General features: G+C 40.4%; 1 protein-coding gene across 6 annotated transcripts in view; it reads left to right on the forward strand.

Moving 5' to 3' along the window:
* The first annotated feature begins 937 nt into the window (after window positions 1-937).
* The window catches only part of SLC41A2 (solute carrier family 41 member 2), a 148,737-nt gene continuing 129,393 nt past the window's right edge, over window positions 938-20,281 (forward strand). The window contains exon 1 of one of the 6 annotated variants that reach the window (XM_021675547.2): window positions 938-1,084. The gene's annotated coding sequence lies outside the window, so the exon portion shown is untranslated. Of the gene's footprint in view, window positions 1,085-1,398; window positions 1,657-8,512; window positions 9,220-14,365; window positions 14,611-20,281 lie in introns of those variants that run through there. The other 5 variants (XM_012469199.3, XM_012469200.3, XM_012469198.3 and 2 more) reach the window with 5 other exon arrangements.

Raw genomic sequence — 20,281 nt, forward strand, 5'->3', positions numbered from 1 at the left:
CTGTGTAATTTTCAGTTGCTTTCGAGACAAGCTCTCCTTCTGTGGCCCAGACTGGAGTGCAGTGATGCGATCATAGCTCCCTGCAGTCTTGAACTCCTGGGCCCAGGCGATTTTCCCACCTCAGTCTCCTAGCTACTCCAGGTCTCCCTCTCGCTGTGTTTGCCCAGGTTGGTCTCAAATTCCTGGCCTCAAGCGATCCTCTTGCCTGGTTCTCCTGAAGTGTTGAGGTTACAGAAATGAGCCACTAAGTCTGGTATTAGCTGTGTAATTTTTAAAATAACGGTCTTCACTGGACCAACACCTTTCTTTTTTCCAATGGAGTATCCCTAGGGTGTGTTTCATTCCCTGAATCATACACAGCAGATGCTCAATAAATAGGTTTTTTTTTTTTGAGACGAAGTCTCACTTTGTCACCCAGGCTGGAGTGCAGTGGCGAGATCTCCGCTCACCACAACCTCCGCCTCCCGGGTTCAAGCGATTCACCTGCCTCAGCCTCCTGAGTAGCAGGAATTACAGGCGTGTGCCACCACGCCCAGCTAATTTTTTTTTTGTATTTTTAGTGGAGACCGGGTTTCACCATGTTGGTCAGGCTGGTCTTGAACTCCTGACCTTGTGATCTGTCCGCCTCGGCCTCCCAAAGTGCTGGGATTACAGACAGGCATGAGCTACCGCTCCCGGCCAATAGTTTTTTTTTTCTTAAATAAAATAAATGAGCTCTCGGATTTACATGCGGACTTTGGGTCAGTTTAATCTAGGTTTAAAAGCAAGTGCGGGCAAACTCGAAAAGCCTGGCACCCCAGCCAACTCCTCGGCGCCCCGTGTGCTTGGCGCCTACACCTGCTTGGCACGGCGAGGGTGCTATCCGGGTGCCCTAAACCTCACGCCCTCGGTGGTGGTCCTTGCCCTTCTCCCTCGGACCTCGGCTCCTGCACCGCCCACACTATGAGCTGCTGGGCCGAAAGGCACGTGTTGGGTGTTAACCCTAGTCTGCAAGAAACGCTACGTCAGCCAAAAAGAGGCCGCTGGTCTGAGAAATCATGAGTCACGGAATCGGGACCTTGAGCACCGGACCTTGGAGCAGGAGGTGAAGTGGGCGTGCGTGGGCTGGTGGGGAGGAGGGCTGTCGAAGGAGGCCGCAGCCCTTCTCTCCTGGGCAGGTTCCCCCGAAAACTGTCCACTCGCCGTCGTCCAGCGACCCGGTTCCCCGCAGCCATCTGCTAGGGCGCGGCCCGGGTCTGGGCGGGGCGGTGCTGTAGCTCCGGGTCGTCTCCCCGCGGGCCACATCATCAGGCCCGGGTTTCCCCAGCGGCGGCGCGGCTGCGCGTGCGCCGGACAGCCGCGCGGGGGCGGGGCGGGGCAGCCGGGAGCCAGGCGGCCGCGGGCGCCTGCTGCAGGGCTGTCAGCTCCGGGCCGCCGCCGCGCGAGGAGGCGCACGAGCAGGAAGGAGCCCCGGGCTGGGAGCCGCTGTCTTCCCCGTCACCGCCGGTGCCCGGGGACTAGGTGAATGCCCCTTCAGTCCCCCGCCCCGGTGTCTCCGTCCGGTCTGGGGAGACGGGGATCCCTCCTAATACTGGCCGCTGCCGCGCTTCGGGACAGGTGATCGTAGAGGGGAAGTCTTGGCTTCGGCGCGGAGCGCCGCGTTCGGGCGCATCCCAGGTGCAGGAGGGAGGTGGGGCCGAGAGGCCTGGCTCGGGACCCAGTGGCGCGGGGAGCGGTGGGGGCGCGGGGAGCGGTGGGGGCGTTCACCTCGGAGTCGCCGTGACCCCGGCGGGTCCCTCTCTGGGCTGCCGGGCAGCGCCCGAACCCAGACCCCCGCGCCTGCCCCACCTCGGGCAGAGGGGAAGCTGCTCCGCGGGACGAGTGGTCTTGGGCGCCCAAGGTAGGGACAGGCGGCGGGTGGTGGCTGAGTGATGGGTAAAGGTAAGCTGGGATGGAGATGCTGCGAGGCTGGCTCCGGCACACCCCAGATGCCTGTTCAGGTCTCGGCAAGTGCCCCGTCACCCTGTTCTTTCATTCTTCTTTTTATATATACGGAGTATATCTCAATTTTAGAAGCCCAAATGCTCATTTATATAGAGAGATGACACATATGTATGTTATTGACATACATTGATATGTATATTACGTGTATATGTCAACTTTTTTTGTAGTGGACAATTTTTAAATTGAGATATACATCACATGCCATAAAACTCATTCTTCTAAAGTGTGGATTTTAACATATTCACAAAGTTTTGCAAATATGGTCACTATCCAGATCATCATCCCCAAAAGAAACCATGTCTCTCCTAGTAATCACTCCTCATTTCCCCTTGACCCCACCTGCCTAGCCACCACTAATCTACTTTCTGTTTCTATGGATTTGCCTATGGTGGAAATCTCATTTAAATGGAAGCATACAATGTATGGCTTTTTGTGTCTGGCGTCTTTCGCATACCATAATGTTTTCAAGGTTCATTCATGTTGTAGTATGTATCAGTACTTTACTTTTTATAGCATATTAATATTGTTGTATAAGTGTATCACAATACCACATTTGTTTGTTTAGTTGATGGACATTTGGGTTGTTTCCAGTTTTTGGCCATTGCGTATAATGCTGCTATGCACATTGTGTACAAGTTTTTGTGGACATGTGTTTTAAATACTGTTGGATATACCTAAGAGGGCAATTGCTCTGTGTTTAACTTTTTGAGGAACTGCCAAGCAAAGCAGCTGTACCATTTTACATTCCAACCAAGCAGTGTGTGAGGGTTCCAATTTCTTCACATCTTCCCCAACGCTTGTTACTTTTTACTGGTGATTTTTTATTGTAGCCATCCTAGTGAGTGTGGAATGGAATTTCTATGTGGTTTTGGTTTAAATTTCTCTAATGACTGGGGATGCTGAGCATCTTTTCATGTGCTTATTGGCCATTCATACATTTTCTCTGAAGAAAATGTCTGTTCCTATCCTTTACCCATACTTTAATTGGGTTGCTTGGCTTGCTTTATTTATTTATTTTGGAGATTGACTCTCAGTCTGTCGTCCAGGCTGGATTGCAGTGATGCAATCTTGGCTCACTGCAACCTCCACCTCCCGGGTTCAAGCGATTCTCCTCCCTCAGCCTCCGAGTAGCTGGGACCACAGGTGTGTGCCACCATGCTGGGCTAATTTTTGTATTTTTAGTCGAGACGTGGTTTCACCATGTTGGCCAGGCTGGTCTCGAATTCCTGACTTCAAGTAATCTGCCCACCTTGGCTTCTCAAAGCGCTGGGGTTACAGGCGTGAGCCACCACGGCCAGCCTGGGTTGCTTGGCTTTTTTTGAGTTTTATTGTTCATTTATGGAAAAAAAATTCGATTAACAGGTTTGGATACTGGCACTGACTTGAAAAAAAGCCAACCAATCTGATACCGAAAAACTTAATGCTTATTCTTGGGTAAACGTTGAATAAGTGCCACTTCAGTCTTTAAGAATACCCTACCTGTTAATTCTTGGACATCTTAATGCCCCTTTACATTTACTGCCCTGGTATTTTGAGCAAAGCTATAGAAGGCATGTTTCTGACTGGAGTCAAGAGAGACCACCCTTAGTTGATATTTTCGTATATTCTATGCTCAATTTGAAAATCCCAGTTATCACTTTAATTACAAATAATTTATATTGGTGGCCACTAAACAAACTAATAATAAATGGCAAGCATAAATTACTCAAAATTTTATGTATTTAACTTCTCAGTAAAGTGGAGAATCTTGTTAAGTTTGTGCAGTGTAGTTTTTATTACAATTATGTTCATGTGTGGGTGGTAAATATTTTTGATGGCGCTGAAGTTAAGAGCCACTTACAGCTAAACGAATGCTGCTGTGCTTATTTCATGGTTAATTTCTGAGTGCACACAAATTCAGCATCAGATCTTTCATAGCAAAAAACGCCAGAAAGACCTGATGTTTCCTCCCAGGAATTCAAGCCCGTTTTTCCACTGATTTAATATGATTGTTGTTAAAGAAAAAAGTTATTCAATGATACATGTTAAAGCATGGTAAATAAGACCATTCAGGACCACTGTGGTGGGTAAGGGACTGTGGAATGGGATTTTGCAGTGTGGGAGGAAGACAAGGCTCAATTCTGAAAATAGCATGGGCAAATGGAAATTTACAGCCAAGGAGCAGGGTCATGGTCAGTGGACAGAAAAGTATTGAGAGGAAATATCGGCCGTGGTGGTTGTTCATGCCTGTAATCCCAGCACTTTGGGAGGCTGAAGTGGGTAAATCATGAGGTCGGCAAATCAAGACCATCCTGGCCAACATGGTGAAACCCCCATCGCTACTAAAAATACAAAAAATTAGCTGGGCATGGGGGTGTGTGCCTGTAATCTCAGCTACCCAGGAGGCTGAGGCAGGAGAATCACTTGAACCGGGGAGTCGAAGGTTGCAGTGAGCCGAGAACACGTCACTGCACCAACCTGGTGACAGAGCGAGACTCTGTCTTTAAAAAAAAAAAGAGAGAGAGAGAGAGGAAACATCAATGGCAATGGGTAGTTAGACCAAACCAACCTAACAGGATTCTTGCTGAAGACAGGACAGAGTGATCAAACACCACCTGGGGGACAGTGGAAGATGAGGAATCTCATCAGATTGTAATGGTAATCAGATGGTAAGGGTAGTCAGGTAGCGAGGGTAATCAATAATCGAGGGCCAGCCGGTGTGGTGGCTCACGCCTGTAATCCCAGCACTTTGGGAGGCCGAGGCAGGCAGATCACCTGAAGTCGGGAGTTGGAGACTAGCCTGGCTGACATGGCGAAACCCTGTCTCTACTTAAAATAGAAAAATTAGCCGGGCATGGTGGTGAGTGCCTGTAATCCCAGCTACTCGAGAGGCTGAGGCAGAAGAATTGCTTGAACCCAGGAAGTGGCGTAGGTTGCAGTGAGCCAAGATCACGCCACTACACTCCGGTCTGGGGCAACAGAGCAAAACTCCATCTCAATTAAAAAAAAAAAAAAAAAAAAAGCAAGGGCCAAGAGTTGGTGGCTCTTGCTAAACTGACTTAGCAAGGTTCTTTGATAAAACTACGTTTTACAAGGAAGTGCAGATAAGCCCAGGAGAAGGTTCAGAAGCCTGACTGAAGTTTCATCAAGAAAATAATGTCATTGTTTAAAAGTATATTACTCAATTTACAAAATGTTATAGAAAATAACAGTAAAGTTTTCCAAATGGAAATAATAGATAAGCAACTGATAACACGTGAAGCACAGCCTGACTCTGGTCTTCAACCTATACATTACAAAACTGTGGATATATGAGTTAACCCTTTTGTGTCTCTGTCTTTATTTAGAAAAATGAGGCTGGTAATTTCGGGTTTATAACCCAAGTATGTGTTTTTACCTTGTTTTAACTAATGAAACTATTATGAAACACATTGAAAACATAAACTAACCTAATATTGTTTGTTACTAACCCAATGGATGTACAAATATCTTGCCACTACAAATGTTTTCCCACATTGTCCCTTTCTGCCCCCTGGAGTACTGGCGCTTATTGGGAAAGAGTGAAAGTAGAGGGCAGTGACAATTGGGAACAGCTCTGGAGATATGATCCCTCGGAAGTGATGGTCACAGCTGACCTGTCTCCTTTATGGTAGATGAGGGTAGGGATCCCTTATCTTCTCTCTGAAAGTACTGTAGTTAGATTTATTTAGCTGAAAAATAACAAATAGAGAAATATTTAGATGGAAATGACTAGAATTGTCAGTTATTCTATTTTAATGTGAATGGATTTAATCAGATTGCTTTCTTCTTGGTTAGCTACACTAAGGAAGTGGGAGTTTTGATTTGAGGAGGGATAGGAGATGTAAGTATTATGGGATCGTGGAACATTTTGGAAGTTTGGGCAAAATTTGCCCCATTTCTGAAAGTGAGGATGTTAAAAATGGAAAGCTTTAGGTAGCATGAGGGATCTGAAAGATGAGGAAAGAAAAGCAAGAATGAAACAATTTGGAAGGAAAGGTTGTAGGATATAAATACAGATTCGACTTACTTCGACATTTTTGCTCAAGAAAAATATCTAAATAGGAAAAGCGGAAAACCTTTTCCTTCATTTGATCCCTTTTCCCTTTTGCCCCACCTTGCTCCTCCGTGCTAACTGTTCTCCTAGGACCCAGAAATCAGACTGGGATTACTGTTGTTCATGTTGAAGCTTTCAAGTGTGCCAGTTACATACCCCTTCTCTCTCCAGATTCTAGTCGGATTGAGATCAGGCTCAAACCAGATGAGGATTTCAATACTATTAAAATAATAGCATAATTTTCATTTCTGATAAAGCTGGATTGGGGAACTGAGCTTAGACACGTGCTTACTGTTCTTTCTTAACTAACCTACCTATAAGGAACTGTTGCACCAGGAAATGGAAGGGAGCTCCTGTCCTAAGGAGCTTATCTTGTAGGAGTTAGAATGGAAAGGAAAACTTTCTCTCCTTGAGGGCATAGGAAGTCCAAGAGAGCAAGTGAGAGCTCAGAGGTGGAGCCTGTCTGAAACATTGACCTTTATACCTATCCTAGCAATTAGGTAAGTCACGTTCCTGGTTCCTGCGGGAGGAACTGGTGATGGGGGTGGAGAGAAAGAAAAGTGTTCCTTTAATCTTGTTTTCTCCTACTTAGAGTAGTGAAAGTTCTGTTGTCATTGCAGAGAAAAAAGTAAACAGCCATCGTCTCATAGTTAAGTGTGTTATGGGTAATAAATAGTGTTTTGTAGGCTAGCCTAGGAACTAATTTGTCATATATAAAAATGAACTGATTACATATTTTCTTTGGAAATTACTAAATCTCTTAGAAACTTTCGAATGATCTTTTTTTGTGTGATTAAATATATAGGTTATTCAAGTCTATTTCTTTGTTTTACCAGTACTGGTTAAATATTTATGGAATGTCTTGATACGTAACAGGCACTGGGCTAGGCTTTAGAGAACAAGAATGGGTCCTTGCTCTAGGAGTTTACAACCTAGAAAAATAATTAGTACAAGTACCGTTACAATAAAGCATAATAAGCGAATAAAGTTAAGTGTAGAGTGCTTTGGAACCACAGAAGAGGGGGACCTTATCTATGAGGGCCAGAGACATGATGTTTAAGAGCTGAGGTCTTAAGTCGAATAGGAAGTAGCCAGGTAAAAGGGAAGAGTGAGGTTGAGCAAAAGTGTTTTGGGCAAAAGGAACACGTGGAAAGGCCGATAGGTGTGAGAATGTGGTACACTAAAGTGACATTTGTTTTTTAACTGCAGGCACGTACTAGTAGATTGTGAAAGCAAGTTAGTGAGTTGTAACCCACATTTTTTTTCCAAAGAAATATGATAAAAACTAAGGGTGTGTCACTCTTACTTACTGAATTATAGAGGTAAGTAGGGGTGTTTATGCAGGATTTAGTTAACCATATTAAAGAATTTGGATTTATCTTAGAGGAAATGACAAGCCATTGAAAAGTTCTAATCAGGGCCTGATTAGAGATCTTTACAAAAAGATCTCTTTGGGTACCTGGTCTTTCTTAACTCAAATGTAAGCTTCAAATTCATTGGCCCAGCATTACAGGTATTCCAAAACCTGGTTTCAATCTATTTCTTGTAAAGAATCTTCCCACTGTTTTTGTTATTGGAATCTCCCAGTTCATAAAGATTCATTTGCCTGAGTACCTTTGCACCAAGGCCAAAAGGTCTGCGACAACAAGTTTCACTTCTGTCCTTTCACATTGAATCTTTGGCAACTAATATAGTGCCTGGCTCACAATATAGAGACTAAGCAAATCTTTGTTGATAGAGTCTAAATGCCTTTAATATTAGGGGCATTATGCAGTAGTAGACATGACGTTGCTGTTTCTAATAAAGCCTGTTTTGGGACAAAGAAAAAGTTTTCATTCAAAATTTTTTTCTCAGTTGAAATCATGTTTAGTGCTAGAACTGCATACATTTATTAAAAAGATAATTTAACAAAAGGTATTCTTATGTTAAAAGAGTAGTAGAGATAATAGAAAGAAATAAACATTCTGGTTTTGATGTTTCTCCTCTCAGGGAGAACAGGAGAGTGACACAGATTGCTCAAAGGAGCAGCCAATCCAGAAATCATTTCTGTTTTGTTTGAACTTAGAGACATTCTCTGAGCACTCACCCAAAGGCAGTTTTAGAAAAATAGCTGAGGACAAAAGGAATAAATTATGAGGTTGGTGCAAAAGTAATTACAGCTTTTGCAATTAAAATGACAAAAACTGCAATTACTTTTGCACCAACCTAATTGAGTTAAAATATATCAATCATATGAGCTTAATGAAGAGTCAACAGAAAATAGATTTTGTTCTAACAAATGAAAGTACAACATCAATATACCCTAAAGAATTTACAAACAAGAATTTAATGATGTCAGTTTGTTGCCAGAGAATGATTCTACTGTCACAGTATTATGACTTCACAAAATTAAACTGTAAAAGCCAACCATGAAGGAAAAATTATTTCAGTGTTTGGTTCTGATAAGTGGCAAAAGAAGTTAAGAAAAATTCATAAAAGATAAGGAGATTTCAGTTCCGATTCAAATTTATCTTAGTAAATTTTTGACTTGTGAAAGTTTGCTCATTAGTTTTTCAGTTAGGGTTTATGTATCTTAACTGGAATGCTACAATCAAATTTTGCTAATATGGGATGGCTTTTAAAAAGCACTCAGAGAATTTTATCTTTTTATATTCCACAGAGTCTTATCTTAAGCAGTACATTGTAGAGCTAAATGGAAACTGTTAACTTGTACAAATTTTTCCTAAGGAAATAACTGTAAATACGGGGAAGGATTATGCACAGAGATACTCATTTTCATTGCAATGTAATTTAGCCAAGATAATGTCCTGCTATGGGGAAATTATTTACAAAAATTTGTCAATCCATTTGAAAAAGTTTAACCATTAAAAATACTTTTTCTTTCTGTTAATTTTTAAATAAACAAGTAAAAAGTACTCGAACAAAAGTTCATTTAATATAAAAATATGTAGAATCAAAAAAAGTGGAAATGGTGTTTCAATCCTGCTTTTTACTGTTGCTTACCCCTCCCTCAGCCACCTCTATCTAGGCATACCCAGTTCTTTAGAGGTAAATGCTTTGAGCACTTTGATATTTGCCTTCCAGATCTTTTTCTAACCCAGGGGTTTTTAAACTGTGCGGAGGAGTTTCAGGGTCTTCTCAAGTTGGGGATCCAGCCGATGGAAACCAGGGTGCTTCAACAGGTACTGCTTTGCTTTTACAAAACTGTTTTATATACTGGGATTTCACATAGGGTTTAATTTAAGTCAGGGGTTCTTCTGCATTAAAAATAAAAGGTTTAGCCAGCCGCAGTGCCTGTAGTCCCAACTACCTCAGGAGGCTGAGGTAGGAGGATGGCTTGAGTTCAGGAGGTCATGACCAGCCTGGGAAAAGTAGTAAGACTGTGTTAGTCAGTTCTCACAGTGTGATAAAGAAATACCCCAAACCGGCTAATTTATAAAGGAAAGAGGTTTAATTGGCTCACAGTTCCACATGGCTGGGGAGGCCTCAGGAAACTTACAGTCATGGTGGAAGGCGAAGGAGAAGCAAGGACCTTCTTCACACGGCAACAGGAGACAGAGAAGTGTGAGGAGTGAAGTGGGGAGAGCCTCTTATAAAACCATAAGGTCTCATGAACCCAGGAGGTGGAGGTTACATTGAGCCCAGATCACGCCATTGCACTCTAGCCTGGGTAACAAGAGCAAAACTCCGTCTCAAAAAAAAAAAAGGTTCAGTGCACCATTATTTTATTCATTCCTCCTTTCAACTTGTAGTTGGTGAACACTTACATTTTGTCTAATATTTTGTGTGGGCTATGTGCAGAATTTTGTAGCAAGAGCTTATAGACTAGAAAAGGATGATCATCATGTAAGTAAGTGACGTAATGTGTTATAAAGTAAGAGCATTCCAGGAGCAGGTACTAAAGTTATCAGTGGTCTGTTATTTTTTTCACACTGTTTTATATTGGTACTTATAAACAAGGCAATTTATGATATGATTACATTTCTGGGTCTTCTGAAAATATTTGTTCATTTATTAATTGAGTAACAGAAGACGGTGTAGAAATGGTTCACCTATGAATCAGAGGTGAGACCTGGGAAGGAGCTGTTTGCATTCTTGAGCAAACTGTGTTCAAAAATAACTGGAATCCAGTGTACCGGGTTCCAATGTTGGGCACGAAAGGAGCTGAGACGGAACACTGGAAGGACCTTGGTTCTATCATTCTCATGCCCATGGCTGTGTACACTGGTGCCAGAGGATTATAACTTAAAGAAATGTCTGCAGTGGCTTCCTTATCATTAACTGGTTAGTCAGAAAGTGACCAACTCAAGTATTATGTCTTTATCATACTAACGTTGTAACTTTGGACATATTACTTAACCTCTCTGAGATGCAATTTTCTAATCTGTGAAGGATGAACATGCCTGTCTTCTAGGTTTTTTACAAAAGATAAAATGAAGTCAATATATATAAGAAGAAGCAATTCTTTTTGCTTTACATAGTATTAATGTAGATAGAATGGGTGATCTCTTTTCCTTTAGGTTTAAGGTTTTATATCTTTTGGAGGACTTATTGATTAGACTTTAGTTCTTTGGAGCAATGTTTTTTTAGTCTGAGGGTGTCATTTTGATAAGCTATTCATATTCCTGGTAAGTATAAATGATGTAGGAAGCAAATTAGGCCAAAGGACTACTTACTGGAGAAATAAACTTTTTTTTGTCATATCCAATGAACTTAATGAAAGACTACTCTTATAAATATGACAAAGAGGCCAGGTGTGGTGGCTCACGCCTGTAATCCCAGCATTTTGGGAGGCCAAGGTGGGTGGATCACCTGAGGTCAGGAGTTCGAAACCAGTCTGGCCAACATGGCGAAACCCCGTCTCTACTATAAATAGAAAATTAGCCGGGTATGGTGGTGCATGCCTGTAATCTCAGCTACTTGGGAGGCTGAGGCAGGAGAATCCCTTGAACCTGGGAGGCAGAGGTTGCAGTGAGCCAAGATTGTGCCACTGCACTCCATTCTGGGCAACAAGAGCAAAACTCTGTCTCAAAAACAAAAAACAAAAAACAAAGAAAGCAACATTATTAGGGATCCCTGCATCCCAAAAGCTCAGCTGCTATTTTATTCGTTATATCTGCTACTGTCGCCTGTCTTTTAGATAAGAAACAATAAAGAATTTCCATAGTAACAATTTTAATTATTTCCAAAAAAAGTCAGAAAACTCTGTTGTCGAATTTCTAGATTAGTGGAGTTTCAAAATGACCCCAGGCAAACCATGGTAGATTCTAATGCTTTCATGAGTTCTGCTTGAGTAGACTTAATTCATTAGCATAAGATTTAAGATAATCTGGTTTATTTGTAAATTATAAAAATGTTATTTAGATGTCTTTTATAAATTAAAATATATATGAGATATAATACTTAAATTAAAAAACAGTATTAGGTCTAGTTCCTAGTCCAACTTTCATTGTCTTTTTTTCCTTTTAAAACATTGGTTCCGTGAAGACTTACACTTTTTGGTATATATATATGTACTGTTTAGTATGTATTTATATTTGTCAGTGCATATATGTATGTAAAATATATATGTAATTTAAAAAATATACTGGCAATTTAATTTAGTGAAAAATAGGATAAGTTATATAAAATATAAATATTAAAATCCAGTTGATTTTTTTTATAGATTAGAACAAAAAAATTTTGTTCTGATTGTTCAAAACAATTTATAAATTTGAACAAAACAGTTCATCTTAAAATTAAAAGCCAGTGGTTGGATGTGGTGGCTCACGCCTGTAATCTCAGCTTTGGGAAGCTGAGGCAAGTGGATCACCTGAGGTCAGGAGTTTGAGACCAGCTTGGCCAACATGGTGAAATTAGCCAAGAAATTTGTATTTCTATACTAAAAATACAAAAATTAGCCAAGCATGGTGACACATGCTTATAGTCCTAGTTACTCAGGAGGCTGAGGCAGAATTGCTTGATTGCTCCACCCAGGAGGTGGAAGTTGCAATGAGCCACCTGAGATTGTGCCACTGCACTCCAGCCTCAGCAACAGAGTGAAACTGTCTTAAAAAAAAAAGAAAGAAAAAAGATAAAAATAAATTAAAAGCTGGCAATTCAGTACAGCAATGTACAACATTTTTGTGATTATGTGACATAGCATATTTATTGATAAGAGAAGAGGTGGGAAGTTAGGTTTTGAGTCTTTTATAAAAATGTGTAATAGTGATGAATGATGATAATATTAGGTAACATTTATTGAAGTCTGTTCTAAGCACTTTGTATGTATCGTCATTTAATCCTCACAATAAACCAATGAAGGAGATGTATTTACATGAGAAAACTGAGGTATAGAGGCATAGGTCCCACAGTGAAAGTCACGATGTAAGCCAGTTTGACTCTGAAGCCCCAGCTCTTAACTGCTCTCATTATCTATTAGTGTATTGATACTTCTTGACAGTTAATTTTTGGAAGCAGATTGTCTTTCTTAATTGAAATGTGAAGATTTGACAAGTCACTTGAAATTTCTGCATAAAAATCACTCAATACAAGTCATATCATTTCATCGAATGAAAGCATTGCAAACATCTCAGTAAGCTTTGTACAATTTCAAACATAGCATAAAGTACTTGCCATAAAGATTCCACATGAATAATACAACTTTGAATAAGTGATTAGTATTCTTCTTTTAAAAATGTGCCTGGATCAGGTGTGGTGGCCCACACCTGTAAACCCAGCACTATGGGAGGCCAAGGTGGGAAGATAGCCTGTGGCCAGGAGTTCAAGACCAACCTGAGCAATATAGTTAGATTCTGTCTCCACAAACATTTTTTAAAATGAGCTTGGTATGGTGGCATGCACCTGTAGTTCCAGCTGCTAGGGAGGCTGAGGTGGGATGATCACTTGAGTCCAGGAGTTCAAGGAAAAAGTGAGCCAGGATCACACCACTGCACTCCATCCTGTTTATCCTGGGCAACAGAGTGAGACCATGTCTCTACAAACAAACAAACAAAAAAAAAGTGCCTGATTGAAATCTGTAAACTCAGATATGGGATTTTGATTGTGTATGGATTTTATAACCTGAATTTAAAGCTCTTATACTACTTCTTAGAAAAAAAAAAAATCTATTCCTTTCTCAATCCCTGGGAACAATGCTTAATATGCAATCAAAACATATTTGAGCACTAGAAAGGGTCACCAAAAGAGATTAAAAAAATTTAATGTTTTATAATTTTTTAAAAACAATGAATAGAATTCATGGTGAAAATATCATACCCTTTTTTTTTGTTTGTCATTATTTTAATTTTGAATTATATGTGATGGATTGAAGGGGAGATACACCGTGGACTTGGTAACTTGGCTTCACCTTGGAGGTTGATGGGTGGTAGTTATTTATTCACAATCATGTAACCAATATAAGATATAAGTGAGTTATGGCTGTGAAATAATGGAATACAGCAGAATTCTGAATTGTCTGAAAGTATTTAGGATATATTAATTGAATGAAGGCTGTTGCCTTTTATTTAAAGATAGCTGTAGCATAATATTAAGAAAATTGTATGGATATTTTATGAAATGAAAAAAGCAGGATGCAAAGCAGTGTGTCCAGTATGAGCCTATTTTTGTTTTAAACATGTATTTGGAAAAAATATAGTAAATTTATACATGCCAATATGTCATCCCTGACTATCTCTGGATGGTGGATTTTCAGGATAAACTGTTTTTGTTTATCTTTTTTTGTCTTTTTTGTTTTTTTTTTCCATTGAATACATACTACTTTTATGAAAAAGATAAAAACAATAAAAGAGAACTCTATGCTAGTGGTTATTAGAAACACACTTTTAAATAATCTAGAAAACAAAGGTAGTTGGGAATTTTTTTTTTTTTTTTTTTTTTGAGACAGGATCTCATTCTGTTGCCCAGGCTGGAGTGCACTGGCGCCATCTCGGCTCACTGCAACCTCTGCCTCCCAGGATTGAGCAATTCTCCTGCCTCAGCCTCCCAAAGTAGTTGGGAATTTTTAAGAGCAAAGACCACTATATGACAGCTAAATTGGCCTTTGGGATGGTTTTGAGAGTAGTTTTAGCTTAAATTTCAAGTTGGGCTTAGAACCCTCCAGAAGAGTTCTTTTGAAAACAGACAAACTGGTATTTGAATAAAATAGTGCTCAGCCCTGACCAAAGGGTAGAAGAGAGACTTGATTGCAGTGAGTACAGAACTCAGAGTTAGGTCATTGTTTCAATTTGATGCCAAGATAATTGAGTAACATGATACTGTGTACCTGTGATTTACTAATCTCAATTTAGTCTGTTCTGATGAGTTGGCACATTCGAACTGATTTACAGAAAGTGCAGTTTGGGGAAGGCAGAAATTGGCTTCATCCCCCGGGTGGTGCCATTACGAAGGTATCCTGGTGAGGGAAGCTGATGTTAGCCCTCCACCTAAGGAAGACCTTGGTGTGGAGGCTGTCCTGCACTGCCACCTCATCATCTGATGCGGGGTAATGTTCTTCAATGCCGCCAGCTCAGAATAGATCACTGCTTCTCTCTGGGGACAGGGGAAAGAGAAGGGCTTGTGGATGAGTGCTCCAAGTAAGTATTTGTTATTTGATAGCCATAAAAATTATGAGAGATTCATGGACTAAAATTGTAGAATAAAAAGGATAACCTTACCAATGGCAAGTAACTTTTTTCCTTTTTAAAAATAATTTTGTTTTTCTTCTAAACATTGATACATTGGCTCCTTTTCTTTCTTTCTCTTCTCTTGAAAAGGCTTTTGCTTTTTTTTCCTTTTAAAGTTGGACCCATTGGCATCTTTTCTGCACCTTAAAATTCTGGAAGCTTTTAACTGTCAGTTTAATTAAAAAGAGTCAAGTGTATATTTTAATTTGGTTCCCGAGTGGGTTTTGCATTTTAAAAATTGAACTCTGAGAGGATAAAAATGTGTTAAGGTTGAAGTATGGAAGTATACTTTTATATGAATCCTGAATAACAATTTCTGCTCATTTGAAATGCTAATGAACTGCAGTTATTTAGTTTCTAAATTTAGCTATTTCAGATTTATAAGTGCCAGGGAAATCACTATTTCTTGTAGGTATTTTCTATAAGCTAACTCTGTGTGACAAGGTAGAGTACATAAGAATAAAACATAAATACTACAACTTACAGAGTACCAGATAAAATAAAACCAGGAGTATAACATTAGATGAGTAAATTGAATATAAAGTTTGAGTTCAGATGTAGCTGTAAGTTTTCTCACTGCTGAAGTAAAAAAAAAAGCTGGCTCAATTTTATTTTAAAGAAAAGCAAAAATACTAGTTTTAGTAGCAAGGCCTTCTATAGCTATAATTTCTAAATAAATGTTCTATGACTGTATATAGGGGAGAAGGTGCTGAGTGATGAGGTAAAGTTCTCTGAAATAGTATGCAGGAAATCAATGAATTTAACATGTCAATTTTTTTTTTTTTTTTAGTGACAAGATCTCACTCTATAGCTCAGGCTGGAGTGTGGTGACACAATCATGGCTCACTACAGCCTCGACTTCCCAGGCTCAAGTGATCCTCCCTCCTCAGTCTCTGAAGTAGCTGAGACTACAGGAATGTGCCATCATGCCCGGCTAAGTTTTGTGTTTTTGTAGAGATGGGTTTCTGGCACATAGCTCAGGCTGGTCTCAAACTCCTGGGCTCAAGTGATCCACCTGCCTCAGCCTCCCAAAGTTCTGGGATTACAGGTGTGAGTCACTGTGCCCAGCCGCATGTCAATTTTAAGAGAGAGTATTAAGTGTTTGGTAGTTTTTAAAAAATAAGATACATGTAAGAAATATTTAAGACAGAGTAGGGGAAATAAATATACCTCTCTTTTGTTGTTGCTTAAAAGCACTTTCTCAACTTCAAAATAGAGTTCTCTAGTTCAACTTGTTTGCTATCCACCTACTGTTTGGCTTGTCTCAAACAACAGCAGCACTAACATTTTTGGTAATTGTTCCTGTATTATAAAAGCAGCGATGTTTATTCATCACTGTCAGTTTAATCAGAATTTGAAATTAAATGATTGAATTATTTTTGACTTTTTATCTATCTATCTATCTATCTATCTATCTATCTTTTTCTTTAGAGACAGAGTCTTGCTGTGTTGCCCAGGCTGGAGTGCAGTGGCGAGATCTCAGCTCACTGTAACCTCTGCTTCCCAGGTTCAAGCAATTGTCTGCCTCAGCCTCCCGAGTGGCTGGGATTACAGGCACCACTATGCCCAGCTTATTTTTGTATTTTTGGTAGAGATGGAGTTTCACCATCTCGGCCAGGCCGGTCTTGAACTCCTGACCTTCATGATCCACCCACCTCGGCCTCCCAAGGTGCTGAGATTACAGGCGTGAGCCACTGCATCCGGCCTTATTTTTCAGATTTTTAAATTTAATTTTACTTTAAGTTCTGGGACACATGCACAGAATGTGCAGGTTTGTTACATAGATACATGTGTGCCATGGTGATTTGCTGCACCTATCAACCTGTCATCTAGGTTTCAAGCCCCACATGCATTAGCTATTTGATATTTTTCACTTTTCAGTTGCTTGGTTTGATAGGGGCTAGATAAAATCTGATAGAATGAACTGTACTCTGTTTATGCAATCCACTTAGTTCTTTGGACACATACCATATTTATTCTGTCAAAATTTTCTCAGTTAAGAGTTGGTTTAACTGGATTGTGTTTTAGTTGATTCATTAGCTTGCTTTTGATGTATCCTTCCAAATGAAAATTCCTTTAAGAAATTTCTATTAATTTTTTTTGGGAAGATGGGAGTTGAGGGTTGTGATTCTGAGAACAAAACCAGTGGCTCTGGGTCTGGTTTTATGAAAAATTATTTGAGATGTATCGAGGACTTATTATATAGAGGATTCATTCAATATATCCATTATTACTTCTGTAGGCTTAAATCCTTTACAAATGTTTAGGCATGTAGAAGCTGAAGGATTGATAAATGTTTTTATTTATTTATATTTTTTAAAGATGGGGTTTCACCATGATGGCCAGGCTGGTCTTGAACTCCTGACCTCAGGTGATCCACCCACCTTGGCCTTCCAAAGTGCTAGGATTACAGGTGTGAGCCACCATGCCCGGCCTTTTTTTTTTTTTTTTTTTTGATAAATGTTATAACATTCTTTTCTGTCAGTAGGGAACCCTAGAAATGAGTGATTATTTTATGGAATCAGCTAGCTTTGGGGTGTCAGTAGCTAAATTGTGTCTGAGATGTCTCAAGCTCTCAAGCTTTTGCATTTGTGCAGATCATTCAGGACCATCTATTTTGCAGCAATTCAGTGTTACTGACATGACAGTTAATTGTCCTTTCACTTCTCCTCCATGTTCCCCAACTTGTTAAGAAAGTTTGACATCATTCTCTATTTCCTAAATTAAACCTATGTGAGTTCTTGAATTCAGTTTCAGTGGTAAGTTTCTAGGTTAAGCCAAAAAGTCAAGATTTTTCTTAGGACCTTTTTTTTTTTTTTTTGCTCCGTTGCTCAGGTGGGAGTGCAGTGGCACAATCTTGGCTTACTGCAACCTCTGCCTCCTGGGTTCAAGCAATTCTCCTGCCTCACCCTCCCGAGTAGCTGGGACTACAGGTGTCTGCCACCATGGCCAGCTATTTTTTTGTATTTTTAATAGAGATGGGCTTTCGCCCTATTGGCCAGACTGGTCTTGAACTCCTGATCTCAGGTGATCCACCTGTCTTGGCCCCCCAAAGTGCTGGGATTACAGGCATGAGCTACTGCGCCTGGCTAGGAGCAAACTTTATTTTAGCCAAAAAAAAAAAAAGAAAAAAAAAAGGAGATGAAAAGGAGATACTTTCTTTTTTTTCTTTTTTTGAGACTGAGTCTTGCTCTGTTGCCCAGCTGGAGTGGAATGGTGCAATCTCAGCCCACTGCAACCTCCGCCTCCTGGGTTCAAGCGATTCTCCTGCATCAGCCTCCCAGGTAGCTGGGATTATAGGCACCCACCACTGCACTGGGCTAATTTTTGTATTTTTAGTAGAGACAGGGTTTTGCTATGTTGGCCAGGCTGATTTCGAACTCCTGACCTCAGGTGATCTGCCCTCTTCGGCCTCACAAAGTGCTAGGATTACAGGGCTGAGCCACCGCACGCAGCCAGGAGTTAATTTTATGTATTTTAGCCCCCCCAAAAAAATGGAGATAAAAAGAAGGTACTTTCAGGTAACTTTATTCCATTTTAGAGGTGAGCCTTTTTTTTTTTTTTTTTTTTTTTAATAGCAAACAGAAACTTAGAGGAGGTATACTTAAAGAAAAAATGAAAGGCTGGCACAGTGGCTCACGCCTGTAATCCCAGCACTTCAAGAGGCGGAGGCGGGTAGATTGCCTGAGCTCAGGAGGTTGAGACCAGCCTGGGCAACATGGTAAAACCCCATCTCTACTAAAATACAAAAAATGAGCTAGGCATGGTGTTGTGTGCCTGTAGTCCCAGCTACTCTGGAGGCTGAGCCAGTAGAATTGCAAGAACCCTGGAGGCAGAGGTTGCAGTGAGCCGAGATAAGGCCACTGCACTCCAGCCTGGGCGACAGAGCGAAACTCCGTCTCAAAAAAAAAAAAAAGAAAAGAAAAGAAAAAGTGAAAAGAACAAAATGTACTCTTGCAGAGTGGCAAAAGTAAGAATATAAAATAACCATAAAATAAGTCAATTTCGATGTGTGTGCGTGTGTGTATGTGTGTGTGATAGTACTGTGGATTTTAGTATGTTTATATAAAAATACCTGCTCGACAAGTTTTGAGATTTTCAACTAAGTGAAATGGTGGTAATAGATTGCACTAAAACTTTTTTTTTAATTGTTGTGGGAACAAAACAAAATGTTAAACTCCCATTTAATACCTTTCTTAGTAATTAGGAATGACCTATGTCTTCTGACTCTCAGCTCTGCTGGACTTCCTGAGTTGTTTTTTAACTTCTGCAATGGATCACAATGCCTCTTGCAATACAATAGGCAGAGTTCCTTCAAGATTCTGGTTTGGTAAATCCACACACATACAATATACTTTATTTTCTTTACTTTTAAAAATAAGCCATTTTATGGCTGGGCATGGTGGCTCATGCTTATAATACCAGCACTTCGGGAGGCATAGGCTCCTGCTCTATGCTCTTCCTAGAAGTGATCACTTGAGGCCAGGAGTTTGAGACCAGCCTGGGCAACACAGCAAGACCCTGTCTCTACAAAATATTTAAAAATTAGCTGTAGTCCTTGCACCTGTAGTCCTAGCTACTCAGGAGACCGAGGTGGGAGGATCACTTGAGCCCAGGAGTTTGAGGCTTCAGTGAGCTATGATTGCACCACTGCACTCCAGCCTGAGTGACAGAACAAGATGCTTTTTTATTTTTGTAAGGTTGAATTCATAAATGTTGTCTGATCTTATTTTCCTTTAAGTCAATGATCCCTGACATGACTCTTTAAACCAGTGGTAAACTATGACAAAGCTCTTGCAGGAAACATGAAATGTTTTCCATAAGTCTAAGTGTGTTTGGTGAAAAGGACTGCCCTTTAGTCTGAGATTTTGTCCTTTCTACATTTTTGGTGTTAAAATGTTTACTTATATTTTAGGAAAAGATTGTTTTTAACTTTGTAAAATTTTGGGAGGAAATTTTGGTTTTTGAGATTCAAATGTTTGGAAGCCAGTGTTTTTAAACTCCTTGACCATAGACTGGAATCTTTAAATGCTCAGTATATCAGAGAGACTCTCCTAAACTAAAATGGATAGGAATCTGTGGGTCAGATTACTTATTGAAACATACACTTTTTAAGTTAGCTTTTGTTAGGTTTTGCTGTGGTAATAAACAATTCCAAACTCTCAGTGGCTTTCCGGGGCAGAGCTTTATTTCTTTCTCCTGCTATGTGTAGCCTGTGGATTGCCATGGGGTGGCTGTGGTCGCAGTATCTCTCCACGTGTCTTTGTCTTGGGACCCAGTCTGAAGAAGGAGCAACTGCCTAGGACATGCCATTCTCATGACAGAGGGAAGAAAGAGACATAGCTGAATTGTTTCTGTTTGTAGGTGTTGCTGCTGCTCTTACTATGTTGACCAAAGGGAGTCCCATGGCTAAACCTGGTGCTAGTGGAGATGAGGAAGTATAATTCTCCTACAGTCCCTGCAAATCGTATGGCAGCAGGTAGAGACAGGAATCCTCCTGTAGGAGGGGAGCAGTAACAGGGAGTAATAATAACATCCATCACAGTATCGATCACATTGAAGCACTCTTGTATATGCACAA

This window comes from Aotus nancymaae, unplaced genomic scaffold (assembly GCF_030222135.1).
Source record: "Aotus nancymaae isolate 86718 unplaced genomic scaffold, 86718_ANA_hifiasm-v0.15.2.pri h1tg000021l, whole genome shotgun sequence".
NCBI lineage: Eukaryota > Metazoa > Chordata > Mammalia > Primates > Aotidae > Aotus > Aotus nancymaae.